Here is a 16679-nt window from a genome sequence, read left to right as displayed (position 1 = left end):
CAAATGTCCCCTCACTTGCCCCCTTGTAAACTGATTAATTTCAGTGGGAAGAATCTGTTCACAAAATCAGCAAATCCATGCAGTGAAAATAAGTATTCATGCATGTTAACTCAGGGACTGCAAGCAAAACCGAGAACCCTCTGTATTTTTCTCTGCTCAATAGGAACAACAGGATTTATACGAATTCTCATTTTCAAGCTGCAATTGGTGTTTAATCTGTTACCAGGCAGTTTTTTCTTGAGTCATTTTGCACATGGATCAGATGCAACCCCCTTTCCCTGAATTATAGAGTAAATGAGTGCACCATCTGGCCAGCCCCTTGTCTGATTCAGTCCCAGCGCCTGCGGTGGTATTCCAAAATGTGAGGAATGCTCACCCGGTAGACTCGGTTCACATCCTCCCTCCTATTGACTAAAGCTGCTCTGTCCCCTTCTGGGCCGCTTTATATAAGAATTTGGTGGGAAGAGTAGGTTTCTGAAATCTTAACCATCTTCAAATGTGCGTGTGTGTGGTCTGAGCCGGCAGCTTATGCAATGAGAAATGGGAAGCCACTAAAATGATTCTGCTTCTAAATATTTTGACCTTTATTGACATTTATAAGTAGCAAGCAGCTTAATTACCAATTAAAGGAAGTTATTAGCTACAAAAGGAGCCTGTTCTTTTTTTCCTTTATGGCTCCTTTCCCAAACCAGTGCTGTTAGATGAGATTTCTGGGGCAGGACAAGGCAAAGAAGCCCAGGAGACCTAGGCTACTTTACAGCTAACCTATACAGAAATCCTTATAGAAGTCAAAGAACTTTCATAAAGTGGATACTCCAGAGACAGCCCATTCAGAACACCAGACTCTCCATTTCTGTTGGTGTTAAAGCCTTGTATTACAGCACTGTCATGTTTTTCTACATGGAATTGCTTGGTGGGCGTTACTGCTGGCTGGTTTTCTTTCAAGCACACCCATAAAAAAGGCCTATCCAAATTGGTTTGTTTCGGGATTTTTTTCCATGATATGCATTTAGGGGCTGGCATGAGGAGCTGAGAATATACAAGACTTGGCTACTAATCTTGATACATACTGTTAAAACAACTGGAAGTTTTACCCCAGAGATGGATGAATTCCTACAGCAAACAAAGCAGCTCCTTTAAGATCACGTAGACCCCAATTCTGCTTACAGGATTGCATTGGCGGTAGCTCTACACACATTTATGGTCCCACTAGAGTGTTAGGATTGTTTGCTGGGTGATGGCATTCATGAGAACATCTTAATTAGAAAATATTTATTAGAATTAGCAATACTGTCCCATAATTTGAGAGTATCTTTCTTTCAGTAAAAACAAACTAGGATAACAGTATACCAAAACTGCAGCATGAGCAGAGCTCTGATACCTGATCTATATATATATGTATGATTTTTTTAATGAAACTACTGTTAATATGAATTAAGAATAGCCTTATGAAAGAACTACCCAACTCTGTACATCCATATTATTTTCAGCTCTGTAACACATATGAATGTTGTTTTAGGAGTCTTTATATGTGAAGGGAGAAGCAATGTAGATAAGACATAGAAACCCAAAGAAAGATAATTAAAACATTATATCCTCACTGGGTGAATAATCCCAAGGTATAACTTCCCCAGTAGCGAGAAAGGTAGCTGCATGATCCAGACTGCCTTTCAGAGTATATAAAACCCAAGACATCATGGAAGTTCCAGCATTCTTCCAGGCATAGTAATTTAGCTTTTCATCAACTCTCCTCCTGCTTATGTGGAAAGAAGTCCCATGATACCTTCCACCAGCCTCAGCTTCTGATTTTCTGGACTCTCAAGAAAGACATTTAACGCTATTTTTTTTCCTTCTCTGAATTTTTTCCCCAGATCCTCCTGGCTTTTTTTGCTCTGTATTCTTTACACCTTCTTTACTGAGTTGGTAATTCACCCTCAGTTTCAGAGGAAAAAAAAAAATACACTTGCAACCCATTTGACACTAAGAGTTTGATCCTGCAATCACTAAAGTCTGTTCCCTGGGAATAGAACAGACCCAGAGTTCCTGGACAGTGTGTTTTTAATCAGGGAGCCTTCAGATTTAAAAGGAATCATTTGCATCATATTAGTATTCATTGTCCACCTACACAGGATGGGAAGTTTGCGGAACAAAAAGGTTAAGTGTGCTGATTCCAAGAAGGCTTGCCCATTACAGAGCTGGTCTCAGCAATGAAAGCATCTCAGCTGTACCTGTTCCAGGAAATTACATCAAAAAAACCTCTGCATTCATGGCTCAGGGGAGTCAGACCTGTTTCTTACGGTACATAAAAGGTCAGCTGAGATCACTGTGTGTATTATTTCATCCCAGGAACAGTCCAAGTGTACCAAAACCAAAAATAAAGCTCAAGTGAAAGAAGGTAACAGAAGGGAAGCTGCTGCAGCCCATCTGACACGGTTTACTCAAATATGTCACTTTAGATCAACAGAGAAATGTCCTCCTGCAAAGTGTTTATCAGGGGAACCTTGACTGTAAAAATGATACAAGAGTTCTTTGTGCCTGTTGCAAAAAAGCTTATGTGGTCTTTACCATGCAAGACAGTCCTTCCCTTCTGTGGTTCACAGAATCAGCTGGAGTCTGGGGCTACTTCGGAACAATCTGTGAAACACGACTGAGACAGAAAAGCGTATAGAAATCAGAAGGCTACAATTTGCTACAGAGATGTAGCCCTCTCCACTGGAAAGTTTTAGGCACCTGCAGTTCAAAAAAAGATTGCAAGTCACTTGTTTAGGTGTTCTATACAAGATGACTTTTTTTCTTCCTATAACATTTGTTCTGATATTAGGTATTACTTCTGGTGATAAAAGAGTCAAACCCCTAATTTACTTTCCAAGAGGCTTCCCAGAGCTCCTCTGAGTCCTTTCCCACTGTCTTCTACTAGCTTCATTTATATTCACAGAATCATTTTTCTCCTCATCTTTCAATTTAGAGTAGAATCTGAAAGTGCAAAGCTTGTCTGTTTCCAAACCTTTCTTTCTTTGGATGGATCTCTGATGGTGAACAACACCTTCTTATACTTGCATGTAAATCTGTTAAGCATGACCAGGAAAAATGGGAGCTTACAGAATTGTAAAGATTAGAAGGGACCTCTGGAGATTGTCTAGTTACTGCCCTCCTGCCCTGGAGAGCCTACTAGAGACAGTGTGCTCTCCAAGATATGTATGCTGCCTGTGACCTCTGAAAAATGTGCTATAAAAATTAATCTGAGGCATAAAGAAGGGCTAGAAGGAGTGGATGCATTTTAAGTGAATTTAGTCTGAGTCCTTATAATTAATTGCTGGACAGCTCAGGAAAGCTGGTAGAACATAACAGGTATGGAGATACCTTTCCTGCTTCTTGGCAGAAGTAGCTTCTGTCAGCTTGGTTACGTATGTCTCAGCACGTGTCAGGTAGGTAACAAATTGTTGTAAGCACTAGCAAGTAGCTTGCCATTGGGACAGAAATTAATATAGATTGAACTGAACAGGGCAGAAAAAAAATACATGGTGCTTGAAAACAAATAGCTACTAGGTATGTTGGTGTAGGCAGACTTGCTGTTTGCTGAGAATTAAAGTAGCACTTTCCTGTGCTGTGCATTGTGTAAGTGCGGTGAACTCCTCCCAGCCCCTTCAGTCCTGAATATAGAAATAATACAGATTCATCTACCTCTTTGGGAAAAGGCTCAAGAAATTAGTTTTCAAGGTGGAAAACACCTTATAGTGGATCATTTCACTGACATGTTGTGGCTGTTCAGGACCACTGAACGTCACACCCTAAAAAGCATGTGCATCTTTTAGGAAAATGACTCAAGCCTGATCCTTCTTCTCCTTTGGCAGCTATTCTGGCAGCTTCTTCCTAACCAGCTATTACCAGAGGGATAGAATGGGATCTCATGTCCTGTGTGAACATCTAGTTATCAAATGTCTGAGGAGAAATTATATTCAAAGTTATTTTCCTAAAGATTAGTAACAAGGAAAGCTTGTGCAAGTATTAGCCAAAGTAGCTGCTGACGTGCAGGCTCCAAAGACTTGGAAAAGCAAATCAAATCCAAGCTTGCAACAGTGAACAGGTATCAGTAGGAATGAAATATTTGCCTGAATTTTGATGACCTTGAACAATTCAATAAATCACATCACTCCACGTACACAGCTTGATAGGAGTCAGGCAGCTGCACTGCCCTTGAGATCTGGGCAGTGGGTTCTGGGAGGAAGGAAATAGCTGCCACATGCAGTAAATAAAAAGAAGTTAAAAAAAAAAAATACACACATAGTCGTGCTGCAGAATCATTCCATTCAGCCTGGCTAGAAACACAGGCAGCTACAAACCAATCATTCATCTCCAACATAAACACAGATTTGGTTAGAGTAGCAGTAACATAGGTTGAGATTTTTAGTAGATGACATAAATAAATGTATTTTTATATTTCCTGACCACATTAAGCTTGAAATCAGAGTTCTAAAATGTGAGCCACACACTATAAGACTTCTAATAGCCAATAAATTCAGATAGTCACAGTGAAGCAATGTTTTCTCCTTAAAGGTACATTTTGCTGCAGTGTATATAAATACAAGGGGACTTGGTTTTTTATGGATTTCAAATTATATGTAGCTGAACATGATCATTCAAAAAAGGTTAAAGTTCTCTTAGGAGGACAGCAAGATGGAAACCACTTCAGAAGGCACAATCTCAGATTCCAAATATTATTTCTACATGGAAAGACATTAGTAAGGAGATGCAGGGAAGGTTGGGTAAAATTACTTTCTCCTCAACAGGTTCAATCCAGGAGAGGAGAGCTAAAACATCCCAGCTCAAGAATATCCATGTATTCCTCTGTTCCTATTCCACCTCTGCTATACTAAGAAAGCACAAAACAAGTTCTTATCCTGCCCAGTGCATCCACCTCCCGTTTGTAAAGTAGGGATTATAGTGCTAGAATTCCTTTAGGTGGTGTTAAAGGAACGAATGATCTTAGACAATTACCAGTAACACTTAGAGCTAAAATACTTAGATGCTAAAGGTAATTTTTAATCTCTAGCTCTTACAGCAATTTAAAGTGGAGACTGGCATTATCATCATGATATCCCACACTGGGAAACTGAATACAACAGATAATGAATTTTTCAGCTTCTCAGAATGGGTCAGTAGCAACGTCAGGAGTGATTTTCAGGTGGTAGTTGGCCATACAGCACTTAAAAGGTATCTAAGATCCATAAAGGCTGATGTCCAGGCTGATGCCCTGCAGTCAGAGAACTTCATGATGAGAGAACTTGCAGGATCACACGGCTGAATTTCAGCACGGCATTGCTCACTAAGCAAGCTCTGGGCGAAGGACAGCAGGGTACTGCATGGACTTTGAAGGCAAGTCCTTCGATATGGAACAAAGTTGTTTAGTTTTTGGACCTACCACTTTCTGCGGGTCTCTTACAAAGAGACATGTTCCCAGTGGGGGAGCAATAAAGAGAGTCAGTGTGTACTGGCTCTACTGCCCATTATTGACTGAATGTTGTTGGAATAGCCAAGATGAAAATATCTGAGCGCTGATGTCACTTCGATACAATTGCTTTGGAGTCTATTCAGTTTTCCTTGGGGCGCCTATTCATTTTAGGAGACTTGCTGATCTTTGTCTGATGGCTGGAGTTTTATGACCAGAAAGAAATGAAGATGGCAGCTAAGAGCCTCACTTCACAATGAGTAAAATAATCCTTTTAAGGGAGAATTTGTTATTCCTAGCTCAGTTTAAAAACCAGCATTTGAGACTAAGTAAGTGGAATGTACTAGCAGAATAAATTGTAAAACACCAAGTACTTTCAAGTGGAATTTAGCTGCATGATGATAAACAAAACAAAAATAATAACAACCTCTCCACCCACCTATGTTAAGGTTGAAAAGTCAAGTATTCAAGAGCTCGAAACATCAGAATTAAGGTTGCCTTGTGTAGTCCTACTTCTCCTGTGTGATACAATTAAAAGGTATTTTTCCCCATGGCCTCACCCCATTTAGTGGGCAGGATGAACAGAGCTATTCAGTATTTCTTTTTTTACCTTTTTGAGTCAATGTGTGGCCTTGGTTTTATTTATAGCATGCAGTTTAAACTCTTCACTGAAAACAGGATTATTCATATCCTTGTGGGTTTTAATATAACACTTATCACAGAAATATTTGCTTCAAAAACATAACAAATGTCTCATGACAAAACCCCTGCCAATGAGGTAGGATGGTAGCACGGTCCCTTCAGCCCAAATGCTTAATCAGAATCAGAGGTCCCACAAGATTGTTTTGATTAGTATGAGATCATCTGAATGTAATATAGTGTATAATATATTCTTGGTTTTAGCAAACCAATGGTAACTAAACCCCATTTCTCTGAGAGAGAGAGCTCCAAAACTTCCACTGCCATGAGTTCTGTGTTTGAGAAACCATCTGTTTCCTTTCAGGATCATCCATAGCATTTGCAAACCTTGTTTTCTGTGGTTTAAAGCACCTCCTTCTAAGACCACTGGGCAAATGACAAGCAAGACCTAGTCTGGAGCCAAGCAATGTAGCAGAGTAAGGCTAGAATGAAATTACTCCTAGCTCACTTGACTTTGGAAGATTCCCACTGAAATTTGCAATTTAAAAAAAATTAAAAAATTACTCCCTACATCTGTTTGCATGCCCTTATTTAGAAGTGTACCGGCATGTGATTATGTATATACACCTAAACCCAAAAAAGTAGTCATATCGGATTGCAAAAAAACTGAAACAACTTCATGTTTGTAGGATTTTTGTTGGAACATAACAGTGCTAATATACTTGTTCAGCAGTTAACCAAACATCAGAAAATTTTTAAATAATCTTTAATTCAGGGACTACATAATCATTCTTCTCGCAAACAAGACAATTGACATCCACCCTTTTGATTTGCATCTAAGCTACAAATCAAGTAACTCTTCTTTTGAGATACCATCTCTGTAGAAAAATGTTACCTCAAGTTCTTCCGCCAGTATGAAACGCATTTGAGAAATACAATTTTCAAGTTTATGCAAGCCTGCAATCCCACCTGCACAACCTCTCAGAGAAATCAATTTATGATTTCCTCTGTCATCCTGCTTGTTTTACATTATAGTCTTAGAGAAAAATGCTTACGTTAGAAATATTTTTTAAAAAAATTACTTACTGTTCTGACAGCCATCAGGATCTCTTTATATTCTTCTGGTCCATATTGCTTATCTCAAACTGCTCCTCAATGATACTCTCTTCAGAGGAGAGGATGGGACGGCTGAAAGAAAAATGCACAATGCTTACCGTTTATATCCACAAGACTGGAAATTTGGCACGTCTGGAGGCTTTAGCATTATTATCATTATTACAAATATATTTTGGAATTTCTATTTTTGGCATAACTGGAAGATTCATTGTAAAGAATGTAGCTCCTTTTTTTAAAAATGTGTTAAATCAGCCTGGATTATTTCAAATTCAAGTACTTCATCAATGACTGTAACTAAGATTCTCTTTTGATCTGATGCAGTAAAAGGAAAGTTAACAAACATGATCTCAAGTGTCACTTAGCAGCATCTTTAAAAATACCACCATTATTACCCTAGGATGCAGCTACCTGGAACGCTGGTGCTGCTACAACCTGCATTGGATCAAGACAATTTTGTTAGTTAGAATGTGTTTTTTTTCTTTAACTCAAAGCTGTTTTAAAGTTTTAAAAGTTTAAGAAAACCAAACAAATCATCCCTAACTGGAACCACGACTCTCCAGCCTATCTTCTGCTCCGGATTTACAAGGACATGCTTAATTCACAATGCAAGTTACCCCACTGTAACACCTCCTAGTTTAAGGAAAGACCTCTAATTTATGCAGACAGAAGTTGATGCTGCTGTCTAGACTGTAAGTCCATCCTCCCCCCCACCATTATTCTTTAGTAGTATTAGTACTACAGCTCAATACAGATCAGTTGTAATAGCACCAGGGATCTTCCATTGCAGACATGGACTTCATTCAATTAACTAAGTGTTGTATAAACACAGCAGGGAAAAAAAATGATCCCTTCCTCAAAGACATTGGTGCAATTATTTTGTTGTTCTAGCATGAGGATCACAAGGCATTTTGCAGTTAAGTCTCTCAGGAAGACTGTATTTTCAGTCCTGTTTTACAGACGGGCAGCTTGAGGAGGAATGAGTTCAGTAGCAAGACACTATGAATTATGCTTTCTCTCTGAAAGTGGACATACTCAGAGCGCTGGACTGAAAGCTCACTGATTTTCCATTTTTGCAGAAATTAGCACTAAAGCTCAGAAGCCATAGAAACTCACAAACCTTATATCAGTATTTAAGCCAGTTTAAAAGCACCCACTTCCTCAGCCTGACTGAGAGACTACCCACTATCCGTCTGACGTTCGCAACTGAACTCACTGCACTGCTCTCGGTACAAAAATGCCTGTCAAAGGAATGCATACAGGCTTACTAATACACTGGGAAACACAAGTTGATGTTGCTTCGTCTACATGCCTTAGGAAGCTACAGTGATGTAACAGTTGCCACAGATACTATACAAGGTACAAATTATAATCATCTTACTGCCAATATCTGGTCAAGTTTAAGATGGGAATCTTATAAAGCTGCTAGCTACGCCTCTTCGTGCTTTCCTGAGCTTGGATTCAATCTCAGCTCAGGGCTGGGTTGGTTTTTTTTAAACTTTCATAAAGGCATTCTCTGATTCATAGCAATGTTTCAATGAATTATTTCCATTATTCTCTTTTTCACCGCCTAAAATTGAAAAAAAGACTCCTGAAATTTTAATCCTTTATATCACAAAGTGACAAAGGCTCTCAGAACCTCATCTAAGCCATGCTGTAATTAGCTAAACTTTCTACCGCCTTAGTCAGCTTTGGATCAGTACCCAAAACAGTAAGGGGGCTGTGATACAGCAAAGCATTGGGGCAGATATTTCACTTTAAGAATACATTAAATATCCATTGGCATCACTTGGTATTCTACTTGAGCAGAAGTTGCTAATGAGCACTAGTAAGGCCTCATCTCTGAAATTTATCCCTCAAAAGGCAAAAGTAAAACCATTGCTTTTTTTTGCTGTTCTGTTTGTTTGTTTTAATAAATAAGATACCAAAAGTACCAGGCCATGCCACCAAACAACTGTCACGATAGGAGCACACCCCAGCTGTACAAGAACTGAGATTATCCTAGTTCATCTTCACACTTTACCCATGAAGTTTAAAAGTTTATCTAGGAAATAAGGAGCACGGCAGTTTAGAAAGCAGTTCTCTCAGGCTGCGCTCATGTGAGTAAAGTCTTCCTCTCCCTCACAGACCTGACACTCCACCAGTCCCACTGATAGCTATCCTGAGGCTGCAGAGTACCTTTTGTATTCCTTTGGTGCTCTTCTCCGCATGTACTGGCCAGGCAGAAAGAGACAGATCCCTACCGCTGAACCAATTAGTAGTTCATCCATAAATAACAGATTTCCAACTCACTGGTACCCTGCGTGGCACTTTTCACATTGCAACCATTTCACAGGTGAATGGACTGAGGAGGCAACCCCGGGGTCAGCTTGGCACTCCCCCCAGGCTCCTCCAGTGCTGTGCAATGCTGCCTCTTGGTGGAGACAACTAAATGCTCTGCAAGGCTCTCAACTTTTCTCTCCAGCCTAAACCTCTAGACCTGAACAGAAACAAAACTGGTCTCAGTGTCTTTAGGTATTAAGGTGCTTTATCTGTCCCACTTCCTTACAATTTGTGTCTGCCTGCCTCATGAGAAAAAGGCTACTGTCATACCTTCTATGGTAGCATTAAAGATAAAATGCCCAAGGGGTGTGTTTTAAAACTGGTAGTTAAACTGGACAGCCAGAAGCACTGAATTTGAATGTTCAATAAGCTAAGTTGAATATCCGTAGAAAGAACAATTGTATGACTTTAGTAATGAGCTAATTCAACAATGAACTAATTCAACCCCTTCCAAAACAATTCATGAACTCTTACTCATTATCAGTTTACACTGCTTGGGGACCTTCATTAATTATCACTATTCCTAGTGGTTATATGTATTTCTGTTATGGGTGCAGTGTAAAGATGGACATGGAAAAAAATATAGCTGTGCCTTTTTGTTCATACTCACAAACAGTGATAGAAAAACTTCCAAAAGCATTCTCGATGTTTTGTAGTTGTCAAGACACTTCATTTTCTCTCATTCCCAAGCTTCAGAAGCTTCCTCTTTGTGATTGCAAACAGATGATGGCAGAGCATGCAATTAGACTAATACAAGTAAATTCCAATCAGTGGTAGCCTGCAGCAGCTTCTCAGTGTTCACATCAAATGGAGGCCAACTCTTAGCATGAAGCTGTCAGCAGGAAAAGATAAATTAAAATTGATTTTTAGAAGCAAACTTCTGTGACCTTCTTCATTGCACCCAGGAGTATCTATAACATCTGTCATTTATTATGTGTCGTGGTTGGGATTTTCAACCATCCACTGAGCTTGGGCATTCAAAATCCAATATGCACCTTTGACCATATCAGTGCAAAGTCTCATCAGTTTTGACCATTTGGGAGAACAGCGTTCCACAAAAGGGGGAAGTGTCTGCACCTCTCTACATGAACCAAGAAACATTATTAAGAATATACAATTTAGGAGCTTATTTGAAAATGACACCTTTAAAATTTGAGCTTTTCATAGAACTAGAACAGATTCTGCAGATTTACACTATCCTTGCCAGTCTTAACAATCTTTCTTTGCAAAACAGAGATAGCAGATTCTCAAATATTTTAGTTTTTCAAAAAATTACCCCAGTAAAACCAGTGGTTAGTGATAACAGCTATTCAGTGCGCTCAACGGGCATAAAATATGATAGCACTAGCTTTCATAATAGTGTAGGAACTGCTAAGTAAATACAGTGTAAGTTTCAGAGTTACCTATCTTGATAGCATCTCAGGGATCACAGTTCAAACACAAGATCTTCCAGACTTCTGGAGGTTTTCTTAAGACGGAGACCGTCTTCAGAAGCTGCCCACAGATTTCCCAGGATACAAGAAGATTGGTATCTCCCTCAGTGGGAGGCCAGCAGAGGTATCTCTGTCAGACTGGATACCAAACAGTTGCATGGTAAAATTCCACTAATGGTGCTAGCCAGTGTTATCAGTGCATTGCCAATGTTATCAGTGTCGAGCCTCCTGGTAGTCCAAGGGAAGGCAGGCTTGTCAGCAGACCAGGACAGCTGATGGCATAAAGAGCTGTGGAAAAGGCATATAACAAGGTCAGGTCCACCAGAGTTTACTGGGTAAAAGGCAGAGCTGTGCAAATAGGACCACATCAGTCTGGCTAAAAGCATTTATGTAAGAAATAAAAATGGCTCTAAGCACGGAAAAGTTGGCAATCTTTATTCTAAAGTTACTGGGCAACCCTGGTGTATATATATAAGTTCAAAACCAGGCTTTTTAGAGCAGAATGAGTCTTCAGTGTCCTTGATCTCTTTTTATAGGCAATAAAATGCATCTCCCACATTTCCAAACACTCCCTTCTGCCTTTAGAATTCACTCGGTCATAAGAAACAGTTCCGAACATCTTCTCTATTAACAGCTATATTCCCCCAACTGCTTCAAGTCAAAGCAACATGATTGATTGTAAAGCAAGGCATCCTCATTTCAATTACTTCCAATTCTCTATTTTTCTTTGAAAAGCAAGTCCAGGCCGTTAGTACAGTTGAGCGTTAGACAAAAAGTTTCCAAAAACAGCTAACATAATGCAACGAAAGTCATTTTGTAACACAGAAAAATACAAGTACAGTTATACAAGCGTTCTTGTTCCAAGAACAATTGTAAGTGGGTTTTGTTTTGATTTTGAAAGATCTCCAATATCTCAGGGTAGTTGCAGTAGACCACACACTGGAAAGATTATGTGTTTTTCTGGTCACTGTATAATAAGAAAGGGTTTTTCTCTCTGAGACAGAAAAGGCCTATTCAAGGTTGGAAAGGGAGTGCAACTCGGAAGAATGAAGATTCAGGAAGCTGGGGAGATAAGTTATAATTGTATCAGGATGATTTGGTCTAGTTGTCTGAACAGCTGCCAGGGAATTAGGAAAGACAGCTTCCACTTTTTCATCAGCCTAGGCAAAGCATAAGGGCTAAAAGCAAAAATCAAATAAGTACCAGTTTTATGGTATGTGCTGTTAGGGGTGACTCCATCTCTAGTTGTCTATCTGGAGAGAAGAGGTTTTGCAACACAAAGTGTGGCATAGATAGAAAATAAAGCGGGAGGATAAGTATCAATTTGTTTAAGATAGTGGAGTTTGTGCCAAAGTTTTTGTGATATGGTCACATAGTATTTTGCAGCAAGACAATGTGTAAATATCTACATTATTTACAGATGAAGATCCACTCCAGGCCTTAGACAAGTGAACAGCAGATAAGCCGTAAACTAAGAGTCAGTCATGACTTTCCCCTGACTTCACAACCCACTGTAGTAAGCCAGTTGCATAACCTACTTTCCAGGTTATTTTACTTCAGTCATCGGGCAATTTTGGATGGACTCCACTGAGTACATTTTTTTTAACATTCTTTTTACCAATAAAACAAAATAAAAGATTTTATAGCCTTGATGTGTTTCTGGCACATTTTAAAAACTGCTGCTTATAAAACTTTTCCGAGATGAAACAAGAGGAAAAAATGACCAAGCTGTAGCAATGTAAATACCTCATGACTTTTTTTTTTTTTGTAAACTTGGGCTTTTATGCAGAAAACTGGGAAACAACATCACAGAAAAAGTTTGTGTGTTAAGAGAAGAAAACCCACATAAACACAGCTTACAGAGTGGAACAGCATCATGTTTCTAGCAACCCATGTTAAAAATGTAGTTTGAAAGAATCATGTTTTCATGCACATCAATGGCTTGCTCCTTCTGACAACTGAAGTCAGCGACAATTCACCAAACGACTTTAGTGATGCATGAGCTAGTCCCTAAAGCAGCAGACTGGCTTGTACATATGGCACTGGGCAGAGAGCCAAGAGATTCAAGTTCAGTTCCCAGCTTGGTACAAACTCCCTGTGCGATTTCTGCCCAATCTCCCTGGGCCTCAGCTTCTCATTCCTAAAGAGGGGTGATCTGTCTTTGTCTGCTTCCACTGTCAGTTCTCTGAGTAGTCGTAGTCTCTCTCCTGGCACGCCAAAGCCTTTGTTTTTGGTGATATAACAAGGAATGACTAATGCACACCCTTATCATCACAACAACTCTAGCATCATACAGCACTGCAGTGACTCTTGTACACTGCCCTACCCAGTTCTGCAGGAGATAAAGCATGCCAAACGTAGAGCAAGTACTTAAAAATGTGCCTTAAGCACCAAACTCATCTGCAGTAGGCTGACCTATGTATATAATACTGCCCTTTATATGCATCATAAACCACAAAGTGCATGAGCTGGTTGATTTTCAAGGATCACCTCCTCCATGCTTGAATATGGTCCATTCTGATGAGCAGGAAGTCAAGCAAGCGTACCAAGAGACCTGCATGGATGAACAAGGAGCTCCTGATGATATTCCCTCTATAGTTTTTTCACTTCTGAGGTCAGAGGCAGTATATGAACTACAATGTTGTTACTTATTTTACGCTACCAGCAACATTTTTAATGTTAATGCTCTTTCATGAAATTGACCACAAGAGGGCACCAGTACTGCTCTAAAATGTAGAGAAAACCAAGTCGCTAAATAAATAAATGGGAATTTGCTTAGAAACTGTATCGCTTCAAAGGCATAGGATAGTAGGTTCCACGGTCATCAGTCCCCCACCCACAGAAAGCCCAAGTGTCAGGCAGTTACGTGGGTGCACTGCAGTGGGTGGAAAATCACCCAGCTACCTAGAGCCAACAGAGCTGGTGCTTTTTCTGCTTCCCCTACAAGACTCCCTTTGCTTACAGACCCCCTTCCCTCAGGGTGGATGGGTAAAAGGTTCACTTGTCTTTTTGGATCAGTGTTGTCCAGAGCCTCCCTCTGCAGCGTCCTGCCTACCTCAGGCCTTCGCACAGGAGCAGTAGCGGTCTTCACTGCTACTCTTGGGAGGCTCATCCCCTTCTCGCTCAGCAGAGAAAGGCTTTTTATTCCTGAAAGCCAGGTGAGCAGCAATGTCTAAACCCACATGTTTTCAGCCCAGCAAGCCCTAGCAACGGGTGTGCTCATTTCACAGTCTTTTCAATGCATACTATCTATGAGGGGGGACTGAATGATAACTCACAGAACTAAACGAATGAACAGCTATAGCTCAAGCTGAACAGCTGACCTCCAAGACTGGGAGAGTTGTTTTTTCCACAAAGACATCACCATAAGGAATTCCTTTAGAAACAAGGGAAGAGAAAAAGCATATTGTTTTTCAAGACTGCATCCTGAATATCTCATTCAAAATTATGCTGGGTAAAAACAAAACCCTTGGCCTCACAAAATCTCCCAGTGAGAGCTCCCTGCCAAATACCATCTAGGATACAGACATTGCACCAAGAGAAAAATGTCTACAAACACCCTATTCAAGAGCAAGTGCAATTATGTATGAATGTATACATCACTCGCAAAGCTAATTTTGCTTACAAAGGAAAATACCTCATTGCTAAAAGATTCGTGTGGTTAAGCTAAACCTTTTCCTGCAGCACTGCCTGTGAATACAAAAGGATTGTTCTTTTTTGTTTTGGCTGTAAGTGAACAAAATGCTGTTTTCAACTAGATGTTTCTCCCGAGTTTTTGTGACAGTTGGATTAATTCTGTGCAATTATTCCATGAGAGCAAATTTATTCTGAATGCCCTGGTAAACTGCTGGCAGTTCAGAGGAATCTCCCAGTTGGGACACATCCATTGCGAAGAACACCAGGTAAGCCAGAAATGGGGGAAAATTAAAATAACTCAATCTATAATCAGGGGAGAAGGTAGTATAGCTGCTAGAGAACAGGAGAGTCAAAAGGGTATTTTACAGTACCAGCCTTATAGTCTAAACTTGATGAACCTTTTTGCACTATTCAAATAGCTGTTTCTTCTACTGTATTTGTAAAGGTACGTGCCAGAAAAACAGAGCAACGAAGAGTTCCAAAAATCATGTATTCATTTGAAAAGAAAATTAATTGGTGGAATATTCCATCCAATGAACTGTGCATAAAATAAGACTATTTTCTTCAATGCAGGGTGTTGTAAAATTGTGTTTAAAAATGTTTTTCTTTTGCTTGAGCAATTCTTGAAGTACTGAAATTATTTCTAATACAGTTATCAAGCCAAAGAGCAGAAAAAAATACTGATTTTGATTCAAGTGTTATTCCTAGCTCCAAATGAGTTACCCAAAACACCAATCAGATAGTTACAAATGTCTAAAACCACAATAAACACCCTAAAATGTTATTAAAGCTATGCTCTAACTTTGGAACGGAAATATCAGCACCCCTGCAAAAGCATAGTGTCCTATTCCCACAGGGTTAATGCCTCAGCCACAGAAACCAATGATATACCTCGCAGAACACATTTTCTGTTCTTGCTTCTTTCCATGTGACTGTCAGTCATTTCTAACAAGAATACAAAGGGTAACACTAAATTTAAACTGACTTATTGACTAGGTTGAAGAGCTAGATTTGACTGTCAATGTCTAAATTAAAATCACATGTATTTGCAACCTTTTATATTCAAAACAGAAATACTTATATTTAGACCCTATGATTTTTTAAATGGTTGTAGTCTGCTCTCTTTTTTTTTTCCCCTTGCAATCTAAATGTTCACATTAGAAATGCAGACGTAAAGATTCTTTTAATCCAAGGCTAAATGCCTTTGACGTTGAAGTAGATACATTTTCCCAAAGCAGGTGTGCAGCTCCTGCATTAATTAGGAGATACGGAATGCTCTTCAGTAAGTGCAGAAGAACAAGAGATCTCTGAGGTCATACATTTATTACATGTTCTGAAAAGTGGTTCTTTTGCCTTTTGGTTTTAGCCAAACTTGTTTTCTCATTTTGGTCCGGAACCAATCTGCAAGCAGCGCAGGTATTACACAGGCTGTTTGGATCTGGGGTCACAGATACTAGAGGCTGGACCTACAGTCCAGCGAAGTCAATGCACAGATTCCCCCTAGGCTTTGGGCAGGTCCTAAATTTTTACATGCAGGAGACAGATGCTACAAAATCATAGTAAAACGCAAGTCAGAAATAAACTGTTGCTTAGTTCTGTTTATCCAGTCTCTCCCATTACTGATGTCTCCTAACAGAGACTGTGAAGGAGCACGCAGTGGGCTCACCATGGGTCACCTGATTCTTAAAGTGCTTTTCCCCCCCCCTCATTCTGCCACTTGCCCCAGGACTGTGCAAGAGGAGCTGATGAGAAGAGATGCTATGTGAAACGCAGTTCCCTTCTTGCATGTTGGGGAAAGACTGCAGCAAGGCTAGTTTCATAAAGGCAGGCAGGGACGTGGTATTTTCTGACCTTCATTTACCTGCTGTTGGGACCCCTAAGGCTGTTAAATGCTCTGCCTCACATAAGCAGTCCCATTGATTGGCTTAGTGGACATGTCCAATCCTGTAATCCAGTCTGCTTTTCAAAGCTCCAGCTGTATTTACTTTTTATACAATGATCCAATGCAAAATATGATTATTTTTAATTAGATATCCCTTCTACCTTTCCTCATTTTCTTCACCCATCTGCAAATTCACCAGCAGAGGCTC

The sequence above is a fragment of the Gavia stellata genome, chromosome 13 (genome assembly GCF_030936135.1).
Source record: "Gavia stellata isolate bGavSte3 chromosome 13, bGavSte3.hap2, whole genome shotgun sequence".
Lineage (NCBI taxonomy): Eukaryota > Metazoa > Chordata > Aves > Gaviiformes > Gaviidae > Gavia > Gavia stellata.
This window is presented reverse-complemented; position numbering follows the sequence as displayed.